The 25,631-nt window shown below is 38.2% G+C and overlaps 2 long non-coding RNA genes across 8 annotated transcripts in view; both read right to left on the bottom strand.

Annotated features, from left to right (window-relative positions):
* Nucleotides 1–25,631, bottom strand: part of LOC307182973 — a 459,338-nt gene that overhangs the window by 244,155 nt on the left and 189,552 nt on the right. The window lies entirely within an intron of this gene.
* Nucleotides 1,157–12,031, bottom strand: LOC307182977. Its single transcript, XR_013827325.1, has 3 exons — nucleotides 11,814–12,031; nucleotides 6,771–6,926; nucleotides 1,157–1,349 (listed from the first exon to the last, which is right to left on the bottom strand). It is a non-coding gene; the product is annotated as an uncharacterized lncRNA (long non-coding RNA).

Raw genomic sequence — 25,631 nt, 5'->3', positions numbered from 1 at the left:
TATATTCACCTTGGAAAATTGGGGTCTGATTAAAAAAAAAAAAGACACATTCCTCAAAGAATTTTCATCACGCCTACAATTTAGAAAATATTTTCAAGGCAGTTTTCAGTACAACCTTTTGATACAAGAAACCATTCCAAACTTATTCCCAGTCCATGCAGTGAAAGTATGTCACCACTATTTGAGCCTGAACTGAGAGGATCATTTTAAATCTAATCCATTCTTTGTCATTGAAATAGTTGTATGAAGCTCTCTTTCTTTCTCCTCATCTGCTAAATGAGATCATCTTCACCCACTTAAGACATCTTGATGAAGTGTTATGGCTTTTAAGGAAATTTAAATTTAGGAAATATATTTTTAAGAACACTCTGAGTATGATTTTATGTTTTCTACCTAAAGATGTAAAATGATATTTAATTTTAGATTTGTATTTCCTCCAAAAAGTATTCCTTTCCCAAAATAATGTTTGCTGGCTGGAGTGGTAAGGTTACGGATGATTTAGTCCCTCTACATTACAAACTCTGTAGTACGTTGTCATCTTAAGAATTAAAATGAATTTTAAAAATGAAAAGCAGCAAAGTATCTATTCAACACATGTATATTGGACATATTTTCTAAATCATGCCTTGTATTATATAATAAAGTTGTAACAAATAATGAGTAAGAGGGAGGGCAGACCAGTAAAGAGATGGTGAGTACAGAATGTGGTAAGCATAAGAATTATATGGAGAGAGGGATATGCTGTCCTAGAGGAAAGAAAAGGCTAAACGTCATTGCAAATTTCAGATGAAGGACAGTTCTTTCATTTAGCATTTACTGTAATTCTACCTTCCACAGCATTGTGATTAAAATAGTTAATTTCTCTCATGAGGGGAACTATTCTCCTCCCAGGAAGAGTTAACCTCACTTCTCATATGAACATAATTCCAGGGAATAAATTTCAAGGAAACGTTCTCAGCAATGGACGTTTCTTCTTCAAATAAACACAGGTGTTTAGTGTCCAAAGTCTTTCGGTTTTTGTTCATCTTTTTCTAACCCTCTCACACCAAAGGCACTGCTGCATGGGCACCAGAATCTGACTTTCAGCTCTATCTGTGTTCCCATCTACCTTTCTGTAAGTAAGCTTCAAAGAAAGGTCTAATTTAAGACTTATGGTGTGTTCAAACCTGTAGTCCCAGATAAGGATTCTCCCTCTTACATAACGCATTTTAAAATGAGAGCGAAAAGCCCACATCAGTGCTGGAATTCCACTGTTTAGCTTTGAGTATTCTTGAGGGCTTCACTTGAAGAAGGAGTACAGGGTTTGTGAGCTACAGTCGTTCGTGCTGGTGGCAGTAAGGCTTGTAGCACTGTTGATGAAAAGAAACCATAATTCTGTTAAACTCCTTAGGGCCTCCTTTCTGAAAGGGAGACTTGCTATGTTTCTTTTTAAAGCTTGGATCAAATAACTTAAGCAGACACTGTGACAATACTATTTGCAGGAAAGGAACCTATGGTACAACTCGTTCACCCACCAAAATGACACCCTATACACCTACTTGTTCTTGACTTTATTTTCTGAGTCTTCTGAGTCAAAGCCTTTGAAAATCAGTCTGCATGTCGAATCCCCATGAAAACCTACTTGCGCACATCTTTCCTGTTCATCCTTGTCTATTTCACCTTTTTCAGCATAGACAGTTAATAACAATTTAGTGATTATTCATTAAGAAGGTCCACATGTAGCAGCAAACTCATTTTTCTCTCCAAGTTAACGCTGCTTTACTGCTCCATCACTCCATTCCCTAAAGACTAACAGAAGATTCCTTTACCCTCAGAATTTTACAAGTCCTCCAGTTTATTCCAGCTCTCTGACAGCCTCTGTCACTGAAGACAAACTTGATCAGAAAACCGTCCTTTGCAGCTTTTACTCTATAATACAAAATCACCTGATTTCATTTGCCTTTGAGAGTATTGGGAAATTTTTAAATTGAGTGGAGGAACTCTTAAAGAATTAAATTTGGTGCTCATGTCATACCCAAATACCACTGCAAATAAGAGATATACTGCCTGTCACACAGTAGGTTTGCTGAATGAGTGTTTGAACAGATTGTAGAGCTACGGTCTGAGATTATCTGGTCGTGCATTATTTTTCTCAAAAAATTTTTATTGAACATCTGTGTGGCAGGCATAGATGCAATGTGCTGTGCACTGTGAGCTCGAATCCATCATCCTGCCTCTGGACTGAAGAGTAGTTTGGTCATGTTTAGACAGATGAGAATTTATATTACAGACATACTTCATCTTGCAAAGTATGTCTGGTGCTAAAAAAAGTATGAAAATATCCTTTTATTTTGTAATTATAGAGACATTTTAAATCAGAAAGAAACCAACTACTTAAAATTATCCTAAATTAATTCAACCATTCCACTTACACGTGAGGAGACTGAGAATTAAACATGTAACTTATCTAAGGTAAAGAGAGTAGTTATAAATACGCTTTTTGGGGACATAAGGTCAAAAGGATAGTTATAAGATAATAACTCTGAGACTCTCCCCTCAGTATTAGGCGGTCTCTGTGAATCCTTTCTTCTTCTTAATAGTTTTCTAGTTAATCAAATAATTCCCCATGTTTGTCTTATATTATTTGAGGAATGTTAGTGTAACTGCAGGTTTTCATTGATTCTGCTGCCCTAAAATGGGAATATACCTGTCTTTCCATAAACCTCTGGGCATTCTCCCCTAGAAAAATATTCTAGATTTTAACCATTATTATTAGGAGGTTTTTCCTTATGCATTACTTGATGCTGAACACATTTCACTGTGCCTTTCAGCAGAGGTGAAAACTAATAAGAAACCATAATTTATTGAATGAAAACAGTTCATTTATTTGAGGACAATTAACTAACCCCTTTATAGTATTCTATTTTTCCAGTTAATTTATCTCAATTACCTTGCTTCTTTATGAGATAACTTGTTGATACATTTTTGACCCAGAGCGAAGCCTTATTAAATGGGACTAATATATCAGCATTATTTCTCCTTACCAAATATTTCCAAGATATTTTACTCAGGAATGTCAACAAAGAATGAGAGAAAGAGGGCATGCACTGAGTGCCCGTTATGCAACAGCAATGTTTTATTAGTTATGTCATCATATTTAACCCTCACAGTATCATTGTGAAGATTGCTTCTGGAAGCCTTAAATTTTGAAACATGAGAACAGTGGGGTCCAGCAAGGTTCACTAGCTGGTCCAATGACATACGGTTAATGAGAGGCGGGGACAAAGTACAAATCCAAGTCTGACAGTAACAAAGCCTAGTATCTTTCCAACACAATGCTCTGACTCACAGGCAAGTGAGAATATAAACGCCCTCTAGAGATGAGATTTGGAGTCTGGAAAGATTAAACGACATACAGCAAAGGGACACTTCTGAGCCATGGAGAGCCAGGTGCCATTCCTGTGTTCTGGACTGAGGTCTGCCTTGAGTGTGTCCTTAAAGCCCAATCCTCTGTAGGGAACCGTGTTTTCCATCTGTGCGTGAGAGCTTAGCACTCAGGAAACGTTCCAGATTGACATCTGGCCATTTAAAGTTCCCTTAGAGTTATACAGGATGAAAATCTGGCTTATATTTTCTTTTTCCTACTAGCGGCTCATCATGACTCGGCTGTCACTGGCTGTTATAGTGGTTGGCAGGCCTGGTGTGTGCAGGAAGTCGGGGTGACAGAGTCAGGATCCTCAGTGGTTAAGGATGAGAGTAGAGGGCCCAAGCACAGTCACTGATTCCAGCTCTTGCTTTGGGCAGTCACTTAACCTCTCTCTGCCCTGTCCCCCCATGTGTAAAATGGAAAGAGAAATACTGATAAAATCCTCAGAGAAGCTGTAAGGCGAAACCCATCCATGATTAACACACACAAGGGGCAAAGTTTAAAACCATTTCAGTGTGAGATCATTTGGTATAAATGCCATTAAAATTATTACTGTTTGGCCATACTGGTCCAGCAAGCCTTCAATATCGCATTGGCTGTTATGTGTAGCCAGCCTTTTAGGAACTGCTGAAGCAGTAACTGCTTTGTGGAAATTTCGTAGGACAATAATGGAAATATGTCAAACAAAAAGTGTGCATTAGATCCTCCATTCCCCAGCTTTCCGCAGGCTTCTTAAGGCCATATTCTATGTCTTCTTCATGTTTTGCATGTTCTATAGTATCTACTTTAGGGCTTTGCATCAAAGAAATTACCAGTTGAGAATCACTAATCATGAAATGATTCACTGATTCAAGGCCAAGAGAAACTATAATGAAAGGTCAGTGGGACTTAACTTTTAATTTTGGGGTAGAATGGCTAATGGCTTTGATTTTCCTTGTGTTTCTTGGCAAGAATTCCTAAGTGCCAAATTGTTAAGAGGTTCCATAGTTCTACTTTCCAATTTCTTCGGGCTAAGTATGCAATCAGTTGCATAGGTGCATGGCTTGGGCAAACACCCAACACTACTTTACCTCACCTTTAAACTCATCAGAAAGTGACCATCCACACGTGTTCAGGCCTGGGTGGAGTCCCCTTTTACAGCTTTGTTTCTCCCATCCATGTGAGAAATGAGACTTGCTGTCCATAAGATGTGGTTCATATGCTATGACTGCACTTTGGACCCTCTATTTTTTTTTTTTTAAAGAAGTCACAGTAATGAAGGGAAGAAAAAGTGAAGGCTGTTTAATAAACGCTGCCATGGCCCATAAATGAGTTATGCAGTACCTTGCTACTGAGGAGGGTTGGGGGTTGCAGACCGCCAGCATAGATGTCACCTGGAAGCTGTATACAGTCCCACCCAGAGCTTCAGAATCAGAATCCTTGTTCTAACAAGATCTTCAGGTCATTTGTACGCACATTAAGAGTGAGAAGCACTGGTCTAGGACCCAGGTTTTAGGATAATTAGGAAAGGTTAACATCACAGTTAAAAACCAAGTACTCTTGCAGTTAGCAGTTAGTATTGGATCCCATCATTACTACTGGGGCACAGTCTCATATTAAAAAATTGCTCACTTTTGCTGTCCAAGATATTATGAAGAGCCAGATGAAGCATAAAGACTGGGTCTTCCCTCCTGTGCAGTTACGACGACACCCTCTAATCTTCCTGTTTCTGCTTTGATACTTGAGCGTTTCTCCATATATACCAGATGCTATTCTCCCCTCCTTTCTAGGTAAATAGGAGGCCAGAGTGTCTCCCTAGCTTTCAATACATACTCTGTCTCACCTGCATCAAACTGACAACTCTCTGAAGAGCTCAGACTAGTTTTCTTTATAAATAACTCTGAGTCCTTTAGACTTGTCATAAGAGGAGGGAGAAAGAAGCAGTGAAACTCCCTAACTAGCTTACTTTGGCTCCTGGATACCAGGGCAGATGACATCTCTGCTCAGGGCCTCAGTGTGGAAATTACTCAGCAGAGCAGACACAGGCCTTTCTGTTTTACTGCCAGTTATGAGCTTGTGAATAGCACACCACACTGCCCTGATTAGTGGATGCTTTCACTCCCTCCTCATAATCGCAGGGACTGCAGCAGAATGATAAGAAGAACCTTCATGATAGAGTTGGAGGTGTGGAGCTGCCCTCTCTCTTCTCCTCCTTTGTTGTGCTTTTCTTAATTCAGGCAACTCTCTGATGTGTGATTCTTTTTTGGTTTTGACTGACTCACCTGAGCCATCAGAAGCTCCATATTTCCAATATAGTTCCCTCATCACTGTCCTGACTGAGGCTTGAAAGCACCCGGGGGACAGCTTCAATGTTAGTGCACAGCTGTTGGGTCGTACCATTCCCTGCCGCCTACCAGGAAATGGTGATTCTCCTATTGTACTGCAATGAATAATCACCTTAATTTTTATTAGAGGTTTATCTGCAGACCTTGCCTAACTTTTCTGAAAAGCCTGAGGGAATTTGCCAGTTGATTAAGTGTCCTGTTAGTAGAGCTAAGGGATTTCTTCCGGGGAGCTCATCCAAGATTTCAGCTCTGTCCTTTTCTGAGTATGCAGGCAAGGGCAGATGAGTGAGCAAGAGAGCATGTCTGGGCTGGAGTTCATAGTGCTCAGGTGTGTGACTCATTTTCTTTGGATCCCGGTGGTACAGAGCTCTGACTCTCACCTTCTTTAACTTACTGAAGGGCATAGAAGAAAAACAAGCGGCCCCATTTAGGCTCTGATAAGAGGGCACAGATGCTGTTTGGTAATGGAAAATTTACCCAGCCCGTGTGAGTAGGTATAGAGTTACCTCTTAAGTAGTGTCAGGCTATTTCTCTTATGATAATGAGCATCTCTGTAATCTTAAACATACATAGCTCACAAATGTGATCTTTCAATATGTAAATCTCTCTAAAAGCGAAAATAGTTCTTGAGTCCTTTGCAATGATGAAGACTTATTTCAAACCAGAAGAGAAAACTGCTTTCATCTTGAATTGTTAACTGGGATCAATTGGTAGTGGTACTTGGAGTCCTGCGTTGAGAAGAATATTGAAGCAACCTCAGGGTTCCACATAAAACTTCGATAAATTACATAGAAGGGTATGGCATCATTGTATTACATGCTTTCTCTATACCATTCATACATATTCTAACTGTAATTCGTTATTGTTTGGAAGGAAAAGAAAATCTCCAACTGCTGAAAGACAGCCAGCTCTGATCAACTCATAGGTGTTTTCTTATTTGAAGATACAGGGCTTACTGGATAAACCAAAGCAGCTTGCCTGAATAAGTGCTACCAGCCTGTCCTGACTATACTATACAGTTTGAACATATTAGGACATACCAAGTATTTAGAATACTATGCAGCTTTCTTTTTGGTTCTGTTCTCATATTTCTCTGGATTTGGTGTTAGAAGTCTTGGGCTAAAACGCAGGCTAAAATTGCATGGCTGTGAGCTAGTCCCTCAACTTCTCTGAGCTTCAATTTCTTCCTTTGAAGGCTGATGGAAAGAACACATGAAACAAAATATGTCAATAAAGTCACAGTAGAAATCACTATACATGAACAGTCTCAAAAGGCTTGTGAGATAGGAAAGGAGAAAAACAGGATGGAGTTAGCTTGAGCATAGATACTGAACAAATGGTAGTTTTATTTGAATCCTACTAGTCTCCTTATGAAAATGAAACATCAAAATATATGGAAAAGCAAACAATTTTAGCTGTAGATGGGCATTTATGTGTGGACTAGGTCCCTCTAACGATGGGAACACATGCACATAAACGCTTCTGATATGGTATATCTCTTCTTTTAATGTCTAGTGGCAAAGCCTCTCCTCTAGTTTATACTGAACAGATCCATAAATGTACCTATATTTTTTTACATATCTGAGTGAGTCGGCAGTGAATGTTGATAAAGTTCGTTGTAAAAGATCATCTGCAAAGCAGACAACTAAGAAAGCTAAAGCAGTGGTTTTGGTTAAGTTTACTAAACTAAGGTAAAATGAAAATGATGAAAGTAAGGAAACAGACGTTAATAGAACAGGTATCTCCTATATTAAGATAACTAAAACCTAAGTATTGTTAGGACAGGCTGATAGTGTTTATCCAAGGAAGCATAACCTTGGTAACTTTTCGTATACTATTCCTGCTGGTGGACCATCTCAGATGAACTGAGCTTCAGTTCATCGGTGATGCCCCTTCCCAGTGCATGCATCCCTAACTTCCAGGAAAGGGTCTGAAGGACAATTCTTGCTTTGACACTAACTTTGTGGTCTTGGGCAAGTGTCTTAACCTCTTTCTACCTTATATCCCTCACTTGTAAAATGGAGTTAATAGTATATATTATAACCCTCACCTTCTGGTGAGGCTTGAATGAAATATATGTGAAACAAAAAATATGTGGTACAAAGATGTTAGCTGCTCTCTTCATGTTAATACCGGCATTAACTTCAACCTGAACACCTCCATAGATGAACACTGGATGGGGTACATCAGAGGTTCTCAAGGTACAGTCTGCAGACTCCTAGATTTCCAGGGCCCTTTCAGGTCTGTGAGGTCAAAACTTTTTCAAAATAATACTAAGATGTTATTTGCCTTTTCCACTTTCTTGGTTTTGCACAGATGATACAAAAGCAGTGATGGGGAACTTCCACTTTCTGTTTCTACATGTAAGGAGCTTGCAAGTCACCACTCATTCTGACAATACAAAAAAAGCTGAACAGACTGAAATATCAACTCTTCTTGGATCTGAAAGAGAGGTCAGGACACAAGCCCCAAGACTGAAGAGACAGGCGAATACAAGGAGTCACAGAGCAGACTCAGAGCAGAAACTGCAGCGGGAACCAGTGCTGGAGTAGGAAAACCTGGACTGGAATTGATGAATTGCCGGGGGCTCAGAGTGGACCAGTCTGAGAGTTAAAACTCCAAGAGGACCAAGTCATAGGGGCACCTCCACAGTTGTTTCAATTTTACCTTAACCAGGTTCCCACAGTAAATAAAAATCCTTTTACGCTTCCTGCAGGAGGGGAGGGGAAAAGGAACCATTTTGAAATAGGTCAGAGCACTCTTTGCTTAACAAGGCCTCAGGAGAAACTGGCTAACCAGGACCTAACCAGATGGGGTTTTATTAGAGCCTGACTGACCTAGGGGAAAGGAAGTACCCAACTCCAGCCCACTCTAGCCATCCTGTCTCACCTAAGCGGGGGGAGGAAAAAACTGAGAAACAGCTGTGAAATTCACAGTCCAGAGGCATAGTGTCACCAAAAGCAGCGGCGGCAAGAACTGCTGTCAGTTCTTCTAATGATGGATCAACACAGCGTTGACAAAATACACTAGTAGTTATTGTATTCTTTACCACCACACTCTTAAAGTTTTAAAAAATTAGTAATTTTATTAAATCCCAATCTATGAATACATATCTGTTGAATATTTGTACCATGAAATGAGAAATATGAATAAAGCACCTTTACTGCACACTAAAGTACAATGGCTGCCTCAAGAAAAAGCACTGGTTTTTGAGTTGCAAGCTGAACTAGCCACCATTTTCATGGAATACTTTTTTTTTACACTTCAAAGATTGACTGACAGACATACTGCAGTTACCAGACTTAAGTATTTGGCACTCATTTTTATAAAATTAATTGAGTTTGTTTCTTCAAGGAAAACAACTTACAGTATTTGTTGCAAGCTATGAAGTTCAAGCTTTTGTGTAATAATTAGAATTGTGGAAAAAGTTTATCCACTATCACAAACCTGGCAGTTTCTCAATATGTTAAGACTTTTCTCGTTAAGACCGGTGGTGAAAATAATAAATGTGGTATGATTCTTTGATGTTGTATGATAAAAATATATCAATATTTAGAAGGTCTGTATAACTAAAAAATAAGATTTTACAAATAATAAATGCCTGCCATTACAAAATCACACATGGGTAAAGATACACACAAATTATAAGATGATAGGCTAATGTATTCTAAGGTAATAGAGTACAAAATGTTTGGCATGGTTTCAGATTTCACATTGCAGCTAACCTTTTAGAAATGACCACTTGCTGAGTTTCAGTAAACACCAAAGAGCAATATCTACAAATATATGAAAAGGTTATTAACCTACTCTTCTTTAGTCCAATTAAATATTTGTTTAAGGCCAATCTTCTTCATATATTTCAACAGAAACAACATATTTCATCAAATTTAATGCAGAAGTATACGTGAAAATTCAGAAGTCTTCTATTAAGCCAGATATTAGGATGTGCAAAAATGCAGAACGAGGTTAATCTTCTCACTAACTTTTTTTGTTTTAAAAAATATTGCTTTTCAAATTAATTTAATTAGTTGAATATAACCTTTAATGGTTTATTATTGTTATTTTAAATGAATAAGTGAAAATCTTAAAATTTTTCTCAGTACTTATTTCTAATTCAGTAAATAGTGAAAAATATAACTCACACGGACAAAAGTTCTTTGATGTCCTCAATGATTTTAAAAAATAAAAAGGGATTCTGAGATAAAGAGATTTGAGAACTACTGACCTACACTCTAGTGTTTCTCAAAATGTCTTCTTCAGCAAACGCGTCATAAACATCTGGATTTCTTTTTAAAAAATTAATGTCAGGGACTTCCCTGGTGGTGCAGTGGTTAAGAATCTCCTGCCAATACAGGGGACATGGGTTCGAGCCCTGGTCTGAGAAGATCCCACATGCCGCGGAGCAACTAAGCCTGTGCGCCACAACTACTGAGCCTGCCCTCTAGAGCCCAAGAGCCACAACCACTGAGCCTGTGTGCTGCAACTACTGATGCCCGTGCGCCTAGAGCCCGTGTTCTGCAACAAGAGAAGCCACTGCAATGAGAAGCACGTGCACCGCAATGAAGAGTAGCCCCTGCTCGCTGCAACTAGAGAAAGTCTGTGCGCAGCAACGCAGCCAAAAATAAACAAATAAATAAATAAATAATAATTTCCCCAGCCCAAGGTCTACTGGATCAAAATCACTAGGTGGGGCCAGTAAATCTGAGTTTCAAATAAGCTCTGCTGGGTGACTCTCTTGCATAATAAAGTATGATGACTTATACTATAAACAGGAGAAAGTCCATACTTTCCAAGATATGTAAATTAATTTAACAACAATCACAGCTCATTGTTGAGTACTCTTCCCTCAGTCTCCCTACTCTGTAATCCTACTTCTTTCCCATAGATAAATGGTAAATATTATCCTATCATAGATGGAATGCAAAAACTCCATTTAAGAGCTAGATTCTGATCTTTACTCCGTCACTCACGTACACCCTCAGTGCACTTACATATGTGTCCCTGTGTCTACGAATACTTTCAGGAGACATATTCCTGGATAAAAAAGGGGAAGACCCAGGATGATCTGGTAATCGGGTTTTAGGATGATGATTTTATTTTGGATATAATGACCAAATTATTGACACTGCCCCGGGGGACAAATCCAGTCTCTCAGAGTGAGAATGTCTGAGGTTTTCTTTTCTTTGAATTTTTTTTTTATTATGGTAAGATATACAAAATGAAATTTCCCATTTTAACCTCTTTTAAGCATACAATTCTGTGACATTAAGTACATTCACACTTTTGTACCACCATCCGTTACCAGAAGATTTTCATCTTCCCCAACTGAAATTCTATACCCCTTAAACACTAACTCCTCATTATCCCTTTTCCCAGCCCCTGACAACCGTCTCTTGAATTTCTCTTTTGTCTGCCATTCAACCTGTAGGAGGACTGTGGCAGATGGTGGTAACCGGGATGACTCTACTAGAGCACACCTCCATCAAAGTGGTAGGTATGAAGACCTCCCTTCCTTGGTAGATACATACTTACAACTTTTTAGAAGTGAAGAAGAGTTTAATAAAATCTCCCGTTACACGTGCTAGGTAGATAAACTTGAAGCTCCAGACTTTCAATTGTTCAGAAAACAAATTTATGTTTTAATGTATCCGTCTATTATATATTTTATTACTTTGGGCCAGGGATAATTGTATTATGTGTTCCCGAGCAAGTTCTAGAATCACAAGAGTTATAAACCCAATTCAGAAGGGACCTCAAAAGCTATATATTTTAATAATTTAATTTATAATAAAATAAATTTAAATAAAAATTAAATAATGAATTTAAATAATTCAATGATAATTGGATCCAGCCATGGAGCACCCACTACCCACAGAGGCAAAACATTTCTCTTTGACTTCTAAGATTGTCTAAAAAGTTATGTTACACAAAAACCTGGCCTATGTAACTTCAAAACATCAGTCTTAATTTTCCTCTGAGAAAATAGTGAAGACAACTATCACGTTTTCCCTTCTCTAGGCTAAGCATCACCAGCTCCATCATATATTCACCATGGGATAGGGTTTAATTCCTTCCAAACTCACCTCACATTTCTGGAATAAACTCCTCCAGTTTGTCTGAGTCTCTTCCCCAGGAGATTCCACATCAAGAGATGTAGGTGATTCTTAAGATCAGTGAGGTAAGCCTGTTAGAGGATGTCTGACCAGCTAGATTACAGCCAAACCAACACTTTCTTTATTCAGAATATCATAATTATATGAATGCAGCCCAAGACCATTTTGCTCTTTTATGAGACACAATATATGACAAATTCATATTGATGTTATTATTATAAAAATCTATAAAAATAATATTTACATCTTTCCAAAGCTGTTCTTTCACAGCTGTTTCAATTTGTTTTAAATTTTTTATTTTATCTTTATTTAATTTTGGTTGCATTGGGTATTCGCTGCTGCACGTGGGCTCTCTCCAGTTGCGGCGAGTGGCGGCTACTCTTTGTTGCGGCACGCGGGCTTCTCATTGTGGTAGCTTCCCTTGTTGCAGACCATGGGCTCTAAGCATGTGGGCTCAGTAGTTGTGGCTCGTGCGCTCTAGAACACAGGCTCAGTAGTTGTGGCACAGGGGCTTAGTTGCCCCGCGGCATGTGGGATCTTCCCAGACCAGGGATCGAACCCATGTTCCCCGCATTGGCAGGCAGATTCTTAACCATTGCACCACCAGGGAAGTCCCTGTTTATAATCTTTTTTAAAAAAATCGAAGATCAGGCACTTGCATTTCTACTAAACTTAATTTTGTTGGCTGTAGCCATTGTCCTGAGATATTATATCTTTTTGGAATCTGATTCTATTGTACAATATATTTTCTATTTCTTACGACATATAATATACCATTTGAAAATTTGATAATCATGCATTTGATATTCTCATCCAAGTACTGACAGAATCTGTGAGCAGGACAAAACCACAGAAACAGAATCCTTTGACACTTTGTAAAACCCTTTTTCCAAATTAATGGAGATATTTTAATCTGCATACTTAAGATTCAATCAGTCGTATTTTGTTTCTCCATTTTTACCTGAAAATTATCACAGACACTTTGAAAAATGCCTTGATGGGGCTGTTTGATATCTCTGGGTTTTATTTACCCCCATCAATTTAATGGAAATTTAAAATGCTTCACCTCTCAGGAACAGGGTAAGTATTTGTGAGATAAGGTCAATTGAATGCTTTAAGTTCCTTGGAGGAAAAAGGGCTATATATCTATGATTATTAATAAACTAATTTACTGTGGAGAGTCCTAATCCTTCTGTATTCATTATCATCTACTGGGTAAGTGACTACATAGGACAAGGAGACTAAGCTACTACAACTCTGAAACTCACACTGTGGCCAACAGATTTGGAATTTTAGGGGTGTGTGTGTGTGTTAAGACCAAGGACATTCCATTTTCTTGTTTAAAAAAAAAGTGGGGAGCATCACTAACTTCATTATTTTCTCACTCATCCTTCACTTACCCTTTACACACACTTAGATCAATTACTGCTAGTATGTCTTCATGGAGGGGAAAAAAACCAGACACTTTTAGACAAGGACCTGATTTTCAGGCTCAGGTGAATCAGCTAGTTATAAAGACTGGGAAAGCAGGCCTTAAAACAGAGAGCCCGATAGACCCTTTAACTACTGGAGTGTGCTCTAGATTTGAAGGTCGAAGTTCTTATGTATTTTTCCTGGTCCACTTAACTGCATCATCTAAACTTGATAAAAATCTCCTTAAAACGGAAGTCATTTTCTTGAAAATATTAGGAAGTGCTGGAAAGCGACTGAGAATAGCAGGAAGGCAAGCCCTTAATAGGCTGGACTATCGTAAAGACTATTTGTTTGTTAGGAGCGGTAGGAAGTGCTCTGCTGTACAGAGTCTGAATAAATCACAAACAAACTCTCGCCTTCCAGGTCCAGGAGCCCAGAAACCCCTTCATACCAGACTAAGTATGCCAGGGAAAATCAATAAGCTACTGAATTGGGTTCTCTGGGGGAGAACACAGTGTATTTTGTAATTTCAAAATAGCTCTTTTATTAGACAGCTGAAGAGGGTATAGCAGACATTACATTTATATGAAATATAAGCCAGGCAACGTTCAGATCTGTTTTAAAATTAATAGAGCTTCAATCTTTTTTATTTTGCCAATAGATTGAGTTGTGATGCCTGCTAACTCTGTCTTCGTTCTGATTTAGTAAGCATTTATTAAGAACAGTTTTATATTTCTCTAACTGCATCACCAAAGCCTCTCTCTGTCTCCTGGACATTAAATATAAAATGGATTGCACCAAAGCTAAATAAACAGATCCTTAATTTTCTCAAGCAACACACACACATGTATAAAATAAAATAAACGTTATGGTGTTGGGCGTTGGGAGTAAAGATGGTTCGCGTGTAGGTTTAGTTATCAAAATCCACAGCATATAGGCTGACAGCTTTTGAAATACATAAACTGTTTCTCTCTCTCCTGTTTCCATAGAAACAGAGTGCACAAAGCCTTCGTTTTTACACATAGAGAGAAAAAAATTGGGAATGGAGTCTGGAATTGTCTGGAACAACAACAACAAAAAAACTGTAGAAAAGGAAAATTAAGCATCTATCCTCCTCAAGACCTTCATACTTGCTCTTGCCCCCTTGATGTTGTTATTCAAAATATGTATTTGAATGTATGTTGGGGTAGCTTTGAAGAACTGGGTCAGGACCTAAAAGGTTAGAGCATCTCGCCTCCCCTCTGCAAGCCAGAAGAGTCAGTGCAAGTAACTTATTGCTGTCTTTGTCTTGGGAAGTTTCATTATGACTCCCTCCTTCAAGGCATTCTCACCAGAGCTTTGTTGACCAGCTTTTGTCCCGTTTACCACACTTCAGGTTAAGATTAAGATCTCTCCATTTTCTATCTTCTCCTTCAGTTCATTCACTTTAAAGGGCCAATGACAATGCCCTAAATTCAACAAATAATGGGAGATGTCACATATCATTTAAGGAAGAATGTCACAAAGCAGCGCATGGAGACCAGCAAAGCAGCCAAAACCGAAGGGGCCCCTCACTGGGGACTGCCCTGATAGGCAAGGGTTTAAAGGGCTGCATCAGTGCTAAATGAGTACATCTTACTTGTTGCCCCATAATCTACATATGTCTGTTTAAGGGCTCCTTCATATGGGTTCATAACCATTTTTCTAAGTTTGCCTTAGATTTCACTTCCCACAGGGTGGTGATCTTGCCTAGATGTATATACAAAAAAGATTAACATCTAGCCAATACAATGAACATTTTACCAAAGTCTCCTTCCTTCAGGTACAACAGAAAAAGTTTAATGAGTATCAGATTTCTTTCAACCAGAACATTTTTTTTAACTTTAACAATCTCAGAAGAAGTCCAGTTGAGATTAAGTGGAAATGAGCATTGCCCAAGTCCTATTAGCTCTTCTCCATCTGGGGGCCCCAAAAGTGATGTATTTCATAGATCCTCTACTAACTAGTTGATAGTTACTTTAGTAGTGACAAATATATGTCTGTATTCTCCCTCAACACCCCCTTAATGACCAAGAACCTCTACTGTTACCTGTCCAGTTGGGAACAAGTTCTGGATGGTTATTGCAAAACCAGGTATCTGAATTGTTTTTAAGTACTGCTGAAGCAAGAAGTGAATTGCTAATCTTTGCTTGGGAAAAAAAAAAAACAAAACACATAATTCTTCAATCAGGAAATTTAATGAATGCTACTGTGGTTCTTGGCACTCTGTATAGGGTTCTCACAGGGATTTTTCTAAATGCAGGACATGCCCTAAATATATAATGACATGATGAAATGGATTAGCTTAGATAAAGTCATTACTGTCTATTTGTAAATAATAGACCTTTTAAAGAAGCATATGAATGAAAACATACTTAACCAACAGACTACAATGGTTTCTAAGGGGCTTTTTGGTTGGTTGGGGAAATAAAACATGCTTTCTAAAATTGCTAAAACATGTACTGATCTGCTAGACCACAAGGAAAATTACTGGGTTCAGAAAACTTGTTTTTAAACATAAACAAAGACAAAAAGTAAACCAAAATACAAATCCTCCTTAACCAGCAACTCTTGGAAAAAGAGTTTTAGAAGTTTTCAACTTCAGTAAAACTTGTTACCTTTTGACTTGCTGAATGAATTTTTTGCTAGAGATGGGAGTAATCTATAGTGGTCTGTCCTCAAATAGTCAATGCCCTTCTCTGGTACTTCTTGCTATTTCCCTTGCCATAAGTTAACATGACCTGAGAAAGAACTCATTTTTTTCCTAACCTCTCATTTTTCTATTCTTAAAATAATGTTTTCTCTCTGCTACCAAAAGCAAGACCAAAGGACTTTTTCTTGTGAGTTGACACTGCCCCTAAACCTAGCTACACACCTGGCCCTCATGCTTTAAAGCACTTGGAAAAGGTGGGACTCAGAGGTCGTGGCCCTGATTCCGTGGGAGTCTCTCAGACAAACCGTGGTTCTGTGGCAGTATCTATTAACCCTGTGGCAGGCTGTTATGGACCTGCTCCTGTGAGAATGGGATAAGGCTAAAATTCTACCTACTTTCCTTTGGCCTAGACAACCCCACCTTGTCATGGCTGACTCTCATTTCTGGCTGCATGAGAATCATCTCTCTTCCCTTCAGTCATCCTCTCCCTTTTTAAGCTATCAAATCATACCTTCTAAAATCTTCTCTGGCTTTTCTTTGTATTCTTTAGTGATTTAAAAACTGTTCACCTCCACGGGCCCACCTTATTCTTTCCTTGTCGTGATATGCTTATTCCTTTCTTATCTTTCCCCACATTCTTTTTAACCTCTCTCACATTCTCAGTGAAGTGGCTGGAAATCACTCGTGCTGAGAAGCCAAAAGGTAATACTGCACTGTGGGCTCACTTGCATGCAGGTCAACTAGGAAATCTGAAAATCTTGTTATATGTTTCTCTCTGATTTTCAACACTGGATATATCATTCTCCAATAGGCTTCCTCAGCATTCTTTTTCTTTCTTTATTCCTATTTTAGTAGCTTCTTTTAAAGCAGTCCTTGAAGCTCCTGAAAAAATTAGCTGCTCCTAAAAGTCTCTCACACATTCTTCTAAGAAGCGATTCACAAATATGGCTGAATGCTTTTATGTGGGCCAATGTTTAATATGACCCATGCAATGCTTCTTCCCCCTCTAGAAATACAACCCCACTTTCAAGAAAAAATTTCATGGAAGCCAAACACTGTAGCCTACATTGTTGAGGCTGGGGTGGTGGCACCTACGTGGTCTCCTCACAGCCTCACCAGTGATGCTACTTGGACACCCAACCCACACTGAGCCGTAGGTCTTCCAGAACAGTGTTTAAAAAATGTTACCAAGGACCTCAAAATGACTGTGGATTAGTCCAGTACATTATTCGTCAAAGTGTAGGATTATATAAATTGAATTCTACTACCAGTTCCTACCTAACTCACTCCTGCTGCCATTCTGTTCTTAGCAGCTCTGACCCTGGCACTCCCACCATTCATTCCGTGGTGAGAAATTCAAAATGGCTTCCAAGTTACTGATCCATGAGATCCCTCTTACAAGCCTTCCATGGTTCATCAGCCAGTGGTTGTCACATTTTAAGTTACTGCATTTGTGGAGTATTCAACAAATGATATCTTAATGACTCGAAATACTGAATACAGTTTCCAAATTGCCACTAGGAATTTACTGTTTGGGGAAAAGCTATCTTAATTGTAAAAATAACCATAATATTACCTCCTCACTAAATATTCTCTATGATGTCACTCTTTCTAAACTCAGTGAAGGGTCAGGAAGAGAAATACAGTAGTGAGAGGGAAACAGTACATTAAAATCAAGTCTTCTACAGACACATCTATTTCTGGATTTAGGTCCTTATTCACTATTTTTCTTTATTAATTTTATTTTTAATTATCATACAGTAAAATTTACTTCTTGATGTACAGCGTTACAAATTTTAACATACGTATATGTTTGTGCAATCACCGTCATAATCAGGACACAGAACAGTTCCATCATCCAAAACAATTTCTCCACGCTATATCTTTATTTCACCTTCATTCCTGATGTAGAATTCTGACTTGACAGTTCCTTTCTGCTAGCACTTTACAGATATTTTGCCAGTTCATCATCTCCATGGTTTCTGATGAGAAATTCATTCTCATTTGAATATTGTTCCCCTCCAGGTAATCCATCAATTTACTCCGGTTGCATTCAAGACTGTATTGTCTTTAGCTTGCAACAGTTTGATTATGATATGTGGAGGCTCGGATTTTTGGGCGGTTTACACTGACTGGTGTTTGTCGAGCTCCCCCAAACTGGAGATCTTTATCTTTAACCAAAACTGTAAAGTTTTCGGTCATTATTTATTCAAATATTGTTTAAAACACCACACTCTTTCCCCTCTCCTTCTAGGACTCTTGATGACACAAATATTAGACCTTTGATATTACCCCACCCGTCCTAAGGCTTGGTTATATTTAAATCTCTTTTTCTTTGTTTTGCTCAGACTGGATGATTTCTATTAATCAATCAAGTTCACTCTTGAGATTCAAGTTCATCTCTAATCTACTATTGAGTCCATCCAGTAAGATTTTTATTTCATTTATTGTATTTTTCAGTTCTATAATTAACATTTGATTCTTGTATATATCTCCTACTTCTTTGCTAAAACTTTCTATTTTTCCATTCATTTCAAGAATGTAATTACTTACTGTAGCACTTCATATACATATATATATATATCAGTTTGGTTTTAGTTTGGATTTTTTATTGAAGTATGGTTTACAATGTTGTGCTAATTTCTGCTGTATAGCAAAGTGACTCAGTTATACATATACATACATTCTTTTTTGTATTCTTTTCCATTATGGTTTATCACAGGATATTGAATATAGTTCCCTGTTCTATACAGTAGGACCCTGTTGTTTATCCATTCTATATATACTAGTTTGCATCTGCTAACCCCAAACTCCCACTCCATCCCTACCCCCACTTTCCCTCCCCCTTGGCAACCACAACTGTTCTCTATGTCTGTGAGTCTGTTTCTGTTTCGTAGACAGGTTTATTTGTGTCATATTTTAGATTCCACATATAAGTGATATCATATAGTATTTGTCTTTCTCTTTCTGACTTACTTCACTTAGTATGATAATCTCTAGGTCCATCCATGTTGCTGCCAATGGCATTCTTTCTTTCTTTTTTATGGTTGAGTAGTATTCCATTGTATATATGTACCACATCTGCTTTATCCATTCACCTGTCGATGGACATTTAGATAGTTTCCATGTCATGGCTATTGTAAATAGTGCTGTTGTGAACACAGGGGTGCGTGTATCTTTTTGAATTATAGTTTTGTCTGGATACATGCCCAGTAATGGGACTGCTGGGTCATATGGCAACTCTACTTTTCATTTTTTGAGGAACCTCCATACTGTTTTCCACAGTGGCTGCACAAGCTTACATTCCCACCAACAGTGTAGGAGGGTTCCCTTTTCTCCACACCCTCTTCAGCATTTATTATTTGTAGACTTTTTAATGATGGTCATTCTGATCAGTGTGAAGTAGTATCTCATTGTAGTTTCGATTTGCATTTTGATTTGCATCTAATAATTAGCAATGCTGAGCATCTTTTCATGGGAGCACTTATACGTTAGCTACTTCAAAGTATTTGTCAGATAATCCAATATCTGTGTCTTCTTGTCACTGGTAACTGTTGTCTCTTCCCATGAGAGTTGAGGTTTTGCTTGTTTTTTCGTATCTTGAGTAATACTGGATAGTGTCCTGGAAATTTTGAATATTATGAGACTCTGGGCCTATTTAAATTTTATGGAATATATTAATATTTTTGTTTTAGTAGGTAATTCGCATGGTTAAGTTCAATCTGAAAGTTTCAACCAGCTTTGCCTCTGTGGACTGTGGTTCCCATGGCAGCTCAGTTTTCAAAGGCTTTGTAGTGTTATTCAGATCTTTCCTACATATGAACTACTATGAGTAGTGATCTATTAGTTCGGTTCTCAGAGTCGTTGGTATGCTGATTAGATCTGTACACACCCAGCTTGAGTGAACCCAGGTGTTCATAAACAACTTTATGGGCAGCTATCCTGAGGCTCTCCCTCTCTGCCACCTCTCTGTGAGTTTCCTCTTCTCTAGGGCTCCCCTGTCTGGTCCTCCAGCCAAAAAGCTGAGTCTCTAGTTGCCTCATTTTGCCACGTATTTCCATGACTGCACTAGGAGCCAAAAGGCAGATGGACAGAGAGAGAACAAAAGAGCAACGAAGGTTCATCTCATTTTTTGGGACCACAGCTCCACCAATTGGACAGGGAGGTTCCCCCCTTCTTTTGATTTCTGTGGCCACCCCTTGCATTTCAGACAAGACGGATTGTGCTTATTCCTCCGTCATTTCCTAAACATGAGAAATCCCCAAACAGAACCATCGTGTATGACTGTACGGAGATGTACTGCCCCTCTTTGTGAGAGTTTTATCACATCAACTATGCTGTGAGTGGCAACCCCTGAAACTGAGCAGTAGATAACTTGTAACAAATACACAAAGAATCCAAGTCAAGGTAATAATAGTTGACATTACTACTAATATTACTATACTACTGCTGCTCACTATCGTCATCATCACCACCGGAATCATCATTGTCATTCACTGGACATCTGTTACAAGTCCTTCTTTCCACAGTCCCTGGGTATATGACCTAACCACAATCCTAGAAGGTAGGATTTGATATTCTCAATTCACAGATAAGTGAAACATGATTCTATGCCTGGCTAAGTGGAGAGTGAGGGATAAAACTCAATCTGGGTTACACTCAACATGTTCACCACACACGCAGCATTGCAAAAATCTACTCAGAGACCTCCAAAAAGATTTTTCTTTGCACAAAGGTGCTGTCTGCTTCTGTAGGGTGCCTCTGGGTGCCACCTGCCCAGCAGGGCTCCTTTTCTAATTCACACAAAGGTATATTTATGCTGGTGGTAGACTAAATCTCAGAAAGGAGAGGAAGAACTTTTTCAGGGCAACATAAATAGTGAAGTTTATTGAGATGGGTTTGGAATTTGGGTCTATCTCTTGTATAAACTTCCTAGATCCAGTTTCCCATAAAACTCTTGGCAGAGTTCATCAGAATCATCTTCCTGAGGTATGAATTTAACTGTATTATTTTGCTGCTTAAAGACCTTCAATGACTTTGCTTTCCCTCTAAGATGAATTAAATACTTGGCCTGAAACTCAGTGTACTTGATGATTTGATCTGATCGCAGTAAACTTACTTGAGTTTTCTCCCAACCTGTCCATTGTTGTAATCCAAATAGGAGATTCCAATATTCCTGGATATGGCATGATTTTATTTGTTACCTTGCTTTTTAGAATTTTCTGTATCAGAAAATCTTCTCTCTGCATTCTTGCCCATTGCACCTGTCCTACTCATTCTCCAGGCTACTTTCCACTAGAACGGTTCCATTCTTGCTTTACCACAAGTCACCCTCTCTGGTCTTCCATCAGATTTTTTGTGTTTCCCTTATGGTTACATTATTGCAGTCATGTTCCATTATCTATGACTAAATTGTATTAGCGCCTTTCTAGGAGCTCCAAATTAAGGTTGTATCCGTAGTTATCACTGAATTCCTATCTATCATACCCAGCATAATACTGGATAGATAATAGGTGCCAATAAATATCTCTTGAACAAAGGAATCTACTACACTATCAAAAAATGGAGCAGGGGCAGTGCAAAAATGCCACCTTGTGAATTTTAAAGAATGGTAGTTGAACTTCATTTCCTCACAGGTTGCTGTAGAGTAGGCAAAATGTTATGAAATAGCTTACTTCAGTTGTGAGAATAGGAACAGGCAGACAGATTCCTAGAAGTGATATTACCAAAGTGAAAAATATTAATACACAGTTAAAACATCTGAGATTTCACTGCATACTGAGGCTCTTCTATTTCACAGAATTTGCTCTGGAGGATATAGCTGCTTTGCTTTTATCTACTGAATTGAAAATTTGAAAGTCCAAGTGTTTCTGAACAAATTTCTGTCTCCACATTCCATTATATTTTATACACCAGATTTATTTAGCAGTACGCCTGTTCTTGGCCATTCAGGATCATGCAAAAGTTCATTATGATACTAATTCGGTAATGAACATTTTGACGCATGAACTATTTTTTATCACACCTCTTTTTATTTCCCTAAAATAGAGTCCTAGAAGTGAAGTTACTGAGTTTAACAACAAACACTTTTTAAGGCTCTTAACACATATTTCTAAAATGCTTTATAGAAACTGAGTACCAATTTACACTCTCCTCAGCAGTGTATCATAGTGCCCATCTCATTGCACTTTCCCCATCACTAAGGATCACAGTGAGAAAAAAAATTTGCCAATATGACAGGTTTTATTATTCTTATTTAATTTTACATTTTTAGTCATTAGAGATGGAGTCCTTTTCAAACACTTATTGCCCATGTTTTTCCTATAATTTTATCGTATGATTTTAATAAAGGGTAGACAGCCCAATTTTTTTTTTTTTTTCTGCCAGGGGATTTTGGTTCTCACAGACTAGTGTTATGTTGAATAAGAAGAGGATCTTGAAACAACACATTAATAACTAACATTAATCATATAGCACTTTGTAATTTATGAAGCATTTCAATACATTATATCATTTGATCTTTCAACAATTCTAGGAGCTGCAAAGGTAAGATAATTCTCATTTATAGGTGAAGGCACTTATGTAAGGTTGTTCAGGTAGTTAGAAGAGCCACATAAGGACATTTGTACTTTCCTAAAAGCACAGAACTAGGACACAGACTCAAATGCAAACATTATGACCCTTAGGCTGGCATCCTTTCTTTGGTCTACAGCAACACCTGTCCTCAACACCTTGCCCCCAGAGGAGCAGCATGGGCATCACCTAGGAGTTTTTAGTTACAGCCTCTCTGGCCCAGGAGCTTTCTACACAAACTGGTGTCTGTGAAGTGCTGCTTTAGATCATGCTAAGAGCATGCATGCACTCAACTGTGGATAGACTTCATAGAGAATTCATATGAGGAGGAAGGGAATTATTAACTTGAATATTCTTCAAATAATTTGTAAACTACTGATGGAACTTCAAAAGAACAAAACTTTTTCTTAATCTTTTTTTTTTTTAGGAAGGATATCTTAAAGAGAATTCCATAGCATCCATCAACTAGCCGTTTTCTCCAGGGAAACACAGGCATTAACCAAGAGCTCTGTCTGCTCTTTGAAATGTTGATGGGTCCATAAGAAATATTTTCCTTTCCATGTACAGGAATCACTGGTGGAGGTTTTTCAAAAGGCAGTTACCTTTGCTAGGCTTCCACTTTAAGCCACACCTGACCCCCAAAACATACACAGAACAACTGCATTTGGTGCTGTGCACATTTTCACAATCAGTAATACATATTTTGGCTTAATGATTTACCTACTATTATTGAAAACAATCCTAGGAAGCAAACATATTGCACCTTGTCAATCAAAAAAGGAGATGTCCTATTCAAGAACCTGCTATGAAGCATCTGAGTGATGCTGAGTGACTCAGCTAACATGTCAGGATGTCTTTCCTTATAACAACTAGTAGTGTACAGAGTAAGTTAAGCTTGGCATTTCCAAGCCCAATAGTCTGTTAATTTTTTTCTTACAAAGAAAGTAAGCACCCTAGATGACTGGGCCTGGGATAAAAGAGATGAAGTAGCCAGTGGGGGAAGAGAATAGAAATGCAAGTCGTGCAGGAAACAAAGATAAATTTTGTTTGAGTTATAATTTTGCCTAGAACCAGACCTCAATCATGGGCAATAGGTTATGATTGTCATCACTCCGGGCGCTAAATTTAATTGTGAAGCTTGTCACTATTACATGTAGTCACTTTAGAAGTCTTACTTTAATGTCTATTTGACGTTCCTCCAAATATAGAAATCAGTGGATACTCTGATTTCACACAGAAATTTTTTTTTTGCTCTTGAAGGACATTATCTATTTAAATGTGTTCTCTATAGCACTCAGACAGAAGTGCTTAACAATTTTGTGCCCTGTGCCCACGAATCTAACTAACATGTCTCAAGAGGCCTGTGCACCAGAATTTCTGGTCAGCAATACCACACCTCACGCAATGCCAGTAGATTTACAGCAGCAGCACAGTCCCCACGTCAAATTTGGCTTTATCACTCTGAATCCTTTTGTAATAATGATGCTGGTAATGCTGTAATATATTATTTTAATAGGATAATACACTGAACTCTAATTTCTAGGGAATAAATACATTATTCAGCCCTGGGAGCAATTACTATATTGTGCCCAAACAAAGGGAGAGGAAACCAAAAAGAGGTCTCACTAAAAATATGTGTAAATGTCAATTATGTAAAAGTGGTTAAGAAATGGTTGGATTACCACAAATTTTTAATGTTTATATTGAATAGCTGCCTACTTTTAATTTCTGATTCTCTTAATATGGTGTTTATTGGCATTTGAATTGATCTTTTTTTTTTTTTTTTTTTTTTTGCTGTACGCGGGCCTCTCACTGCTGTGGCCTCTCCCGTTGCGGAGCACAGGCTCCGGACGCGCAAGCCCAGCAGCCATGGCTCACGGGCCCAGCTGCTCCGCGGCATGTGGGATCTTCCCGGACCGGGACACGAACCCGTGTCCCCTGCATCGGCAGGCAGACTCTCAACCACTGCGCCACCAGGGAAGCCCTGAATTGACATTTTTGGCAAACCATAAGGGACCAGAATAGCAGTGATACTAACTGCAGGATCTAACATGCAGAATACACCTTCTCTGTATTTAGAAAATTTCCTTTTCAGAGTAAACAAAGGTGTAATACCTGACAAGAACTATAATCATGAGAATGTACAAGTGTTCCAGCATCTCCCCTTCTAAACATTTTCTAGTAAGTCTTGAAAGGCAAAGTTCATCCAAACAAGAAATATTTGTCATTACTCTGATCTGTCTTAGACTTCATCCTTTTTATGTTATAAGTCTGCAAAGCTAGAAAGAATGGGGCTTGTGTATGTCTGTGAGAATAGTGTGTTTTAATTTTTAATTATAATTTGAATAGAATTACCAACAAACAAATGGTTCTACCTAGCTAATTATCCCATTTTGAAAAGGTATTGGCTTTAAAAAGGTATTGGAACTTAGTTTGTCTTTAATATGATTAAATATGTAAAATATAGCATGCTCCTTCATGTGATTTTACTCTATCAGAAACCATATTCTACCCACAAAATCCATGAGTACAAAACTCACAATTCATTGTGAGTATTGTATTCACAATTCATTGTGAATACACAATTCATTGTGTATTCACAATGTTTTAAAAATTTTAGAACTTAAAGAACAATCACCTTACTTAATATTGCGTTCAGTCTTTGCATAACTTACACCTGATTTCATCTCCATTTGGGATGCCCTGAATCACAACAAAAACAAAATGAAATACAACAAAGAGAAATCAGAGTAGCCTCTATTTTCATGTTTCTTAAGATGAAAAAGTTGTAAATGTAGTGATTTCTCTGTGTAGGCATACACATTATACTGTATCCTCACCTTCTTTATATTTCTAAGTTTTTAGAGAAACAATATTTATCCAAAAAATTCTTAGGTCAACTAATGACAGTTTAGTAAATATAAAAGGTTTGGGTTTCTTTCACCTTGTCCTTGGAGGTGTTTTCAGGCCTCCGCTTTACAGCAGTTTTCTTCCACCCCTGTTCTGTGCCCTTTCTTCCTTGCCCAGTCATTATTCTCAATTAGCAATTGCTATGGGCCGTCATTACCTATCGAACCCACTTAGAAACTTGGCCACAGACTTCATCAACTCTGACCTTTCAAGGATACTGA

This window comes from Stenella coeruleoalba (assembly GCF_951394435.1).
Source record: "Stenella coeruleoalba genome assembly, chromosome: 2".
NCBI classification, from domain to species: Eukaryota; Metazoa; Chordata; class Mammalia; order Artiodactyla; family Delphinidae; genus Stenella; species Stenella coeruleoalba.
Note: the sequence above shows the minus strand (reverse complement) of the source record. Positions and strands in the feature narration are given on the sequence as shown.